At 35.9% G+C, this 3,911-nt stretch overlaps 1 protein-coding gene across 1 annotated transcript in view; it reads right to left on the reverse strand.

Annotated features, from left to right (window-relative positions):
- Nucleotides 1–3,911, reverse strand: part of LOC117125512 (glutathione hydrolase 1 proenzyme-like) — a 23,236-nt gene that overhangs the window by 16,651 nt on the left and 2,674 nt on the right. The gene's annotated exons all lie outside the window — the stretch shown is intronic.

Below are 3,911 nucleotides of genomic sequence, written 5' to 3' on the forward strand. Positions count from 1 at the left end.
GGGAAAGAGAATGTGTATCCAGTACCCGACCGAGTTACATTTTCTCGCAATTCATATTGGCGGATCTTTTTTTATTTTTTTATTTTTTTTTTTGCTATTAGAAAATTCGAATTTTTAAGAACATAACATTCATTAAAACACACTTCAAAATGCCCCCCCCCCCTTCTTTTTGGGATTTATCGATTCATGGAAAAACTACGTATGCAACTTACTCAATCTTGTTTTATGTATGTATACACACATAAGGCCTATTTACTGTAATAACAATGGGAAAAATGATCTGACCGTTTTCAAGAGTGGAAAACCTTTAATTTTGAAGAACTTAATTACTTTTAAGTTCTTCAAAATTCAAGGTGTCCCTTCCTTTCTTTTTGGGATTCATCTCATGGAAAAAATCGTATGCAACTACTCAATTTTTTTTTTAAATGTATGTATACACACATAACAGGCCTATTTACTGTAATGAGAAAGTTTACCTTACCGTACCGTTTTCGATCATGAGGGGGAAAACCTTGAATTAGACACCTAGCTCAAAAGTCGAGAAAGGTCATTTCCCGCCATCTAGAAATCAAAATTTTCCCGGGAGAGGAATGTTGACCCCACCACCTAGATTTGATTGCAGATCTGCATGATTCATATTCCCATTCATCTTATATAAGCAGTGGCGTAACAGGCAGGGGGTCGCGGGGGGGGGGCAGACTGTCGGTTTTTACCGGGCTGACCTGACCAAGCCGTCGTACCGGGCTGGGTAAGAAGAGAGAAGAAAGAGGGGAGAGCGGGAGGCAAAAAGAAAGAAGGGGAAAGAAAAAGGAAAAGAAAAGGAGAAGAGAAAAATAAAGACAAGAATAAAAAGGAAGATATAATGAACAGATATCACAATACCCCGGCCTGACACCCCTTCTCCACTTCAAAAAGTGTCCATATCACATTTGATCTAAGTCGCCAGGTATTCTCCGCAGTGGCGTAACCACCGGGGACAAGGGGAAAATATCCATCAGTGGAAAATCTTTCCCCATTGAATGCCCTTTTCATCCGAGAAAATTCCTGAAAATCTCAAATTTTAAATCGCATATTTTGTTGAGGTAGGCCAATTTCCTCTAAAAAATTGCACATTTTAGGGAGTTTTGATCAATTCCGACGAAATTAGAATTAAAAAACACACAAATTTTTCGCGCGCTTCGCGCCCATTTTTTCTTGTTAAAAATTGAGCTTGCTCTCCTTTGCCTTTCTAAGTTATAACACATAGACCCAAACTCAAGAAAGAAAATTTAAGATAGATCGTTTTACCTAAAAGAAGGGCCTCAATGTGTAATGGTGTTGAAAGAATATGTTTGTAATAAATAAAGCAATAAGGAAAATGCTTATATTCAGTTTTAAAAAACGAGTGTGGCCATATATAACATAAGAGCATTTCTTGTTGAGGTAGGCCAATTTCCTCTAAAAATTGCACATTTTAAGGAGTTTTGATCAATTCCGACGAAATTTGAATTAAAAACACAAAAATTTTTTGAGCATTTCTTAGGGTTAAAGCTTGTGCTTGCCCTTCTTTGCCTTCTAAGTTATTTAAAAACATAATAGTCAAAAACTTGAGAAAGAAAATTTAAGATAGATCGTTTTACCTAAAAGAAGGGCCTCAATGTGTAATGATGGTGAAAGAATAGGCCTATGAATTGACCCAAGCCCCCTGTTCCGCGCCTGCTTATAAGTGCCCCCCCCCCCCACCACTTTGAAAAACGTTCCGCCGGCCCTGCATTTAACATAGGTTTTGCGTACGCGATACGCAAAAACCTCGAGATTTGAGTTTTTGTGGTGGCCCCAGACACTCCAAATTTGGAGTAATCACTTTATAAATAAGTAACTTTGAAATCGTAAGGGAATATGTACTGTATGGTCTATTTTGCATTCTGCAAGACTGTGGCTTACCAAGAAAGGTGGAGGGGGGGGGGCAGGGGTTCTCTAGGTGCCTGAGCAACCCCCTTCAGAGGTTGAAAAAAATTAAAATGCATATTTTTAAATCTTAAAAAATAACTGACATAAATTTTAATTATTAAAGTCCCCAATTCTTAAAATGTTCTCACCTCAGCCTCAACCATGATGGGGCTTAGGTCGATAGAGGCCTAGTAATTTTCGTCAATTTTATATATCAAAGTGCCAATTTCCGGCATCTGAAAGTCTCAAATCCTTAAAATTGTCGTACCTGAGTCCCAGCCCGTGGGATCAGGTGCATATTGTCAGTGGTGTAACGCTATGCGCTCTCGTGTGCCCCGAACCACAGGGGTCCTCGATCTAGCACCCTGACCTAAAAAAGCTTTGTTGATACAGAGTACCATAATGTGTCTCTGGCATTGACTGTAGGACATATACAGTATCATAACCAGTGACAGATTGATTTTTTAAATATAGAGAATTATATTCAAATTGTTGCACCATTTATTAATAGCATAGGCCTATTCAAATATTTCATAAATTCTTAAGTAAATTATTGGACGACCGGGACCCAAATAGCAGGGGCGGATTTAGAGGGGGCTAAACAGGCTTTAGCCCCCCCTAAAATTTCATAGTAATTTCTTTTTACTGCTTTTTGAAGGTCCAAATTAAAATATTGTTTAATGATTTCTTCACACACATCACATTTATGGGCTAAACATTTTACAGTAGTTGTTTTTTAGTGATAAAATAAAAATGAAATACGTTTTTTAACCAATCAGCGGACAAAAAACGTAGCTAAGAAAGCTGCTTTTGCCTTGCCTTCATGCTCAAATCTCGAAGCAAAGGCTGTTGTGTAGCGGTCTCGTTTGTATAATACGCTAAACTTTTCGTGTCGCGCGGGTTTGTTCTTGTCTAGTCTTTCCTTGATTGCTTGCGGTCAGAGGTATTTGAATGTTTGTAAATAAACTAACAATAAACTAAAATTTTCGTGTCGAGCGAGTCGTTCTTGTCTAGTCTTGTCTTGATTGCTTGTGGTCAGTTCGTACGTTTGTATGATACACTAAACATTTCGTGTCGAGAGAGTTGTTCCATTTTAGTTTTTTTCTTGATTGCTTGCCGTCGGATACTACTACTACATTTAAAACATATTTTAAGGGGAATTCTTTTGTCGTCTGAGGTTCTCATTAACATTGTCAAATTTTACCTTTAGGAACAGTATTTTTTTTTATATTATGGAACTGTTTTCACCCTCTTCATTGTCTTATGTTCCCCATGGCAACCCTTTCACCAGGATTTTTAAAGAATGGTGAAATTTCAGAAAATGTCCTCAAAATTTAAAGGGTGGTGCACACAATTCTAAAGGGTGGATACAAACAATTGTTATTTTAGTGCATAACAAGTGACACGCTAAGTCTGTTAATATTAAACTTGCATTTGCATTAATATTTTTTTGAAGCGTGGTTCCAATATTTTAAGCATGGCGTATAATTTGCCTTTTTAATGTTTTTATTTAAATTATGTTGTTTCTGTGTGTATCCTACGTGAAAAGATATTTTTATCTGCCATTAAAGATCCTAGTTAACCGTTTTTCATATTATTAATTTATTTACATATATTCCTGTTATAATAATCATTTACTATAAATATTGTTTAACATTTACGGAAATAAATGTTGTTTAATGAATGAATAATTATTCAAATCCACTTGCACTTGACAAAAACAACTAGGCATCAGTTATTATTTTCAATGATGTCTACCACATATTTCTTCTTCAATTATATACAGATACTAAATAAAAGCTGTAAAAGTATATTTTATTCAGTTTGTTTTCAACGTAGTACTATCAGATTGTTTTGAAAGCTTAATGCAGTCACTATAACAATATTCGAATTTCACAAATTTCGACTTCTGGAGGAATTCAAAATCCACTCACTCCTGTGTTGGAACCCATTATTATTTCTTTATACAAGTATATATATAT

The sequence above is a fragment of the Anneissia japonica genome, unplaced genomic scaffold (assembly GCF_011630105.1).
Source record: "Anneissia japonica isolate Jap-2015-1 unplaced genomic scaffold, ASM1163010v1 scaffold466_len1169948_cov191, whole genome shotgun sequence".
Lineage (NCBI taxonomy): Eukaryota > Metazoa > Echinodermata > Crinoidea > Comatulida > Comatulidae > Anneissia > Anneissia japonica.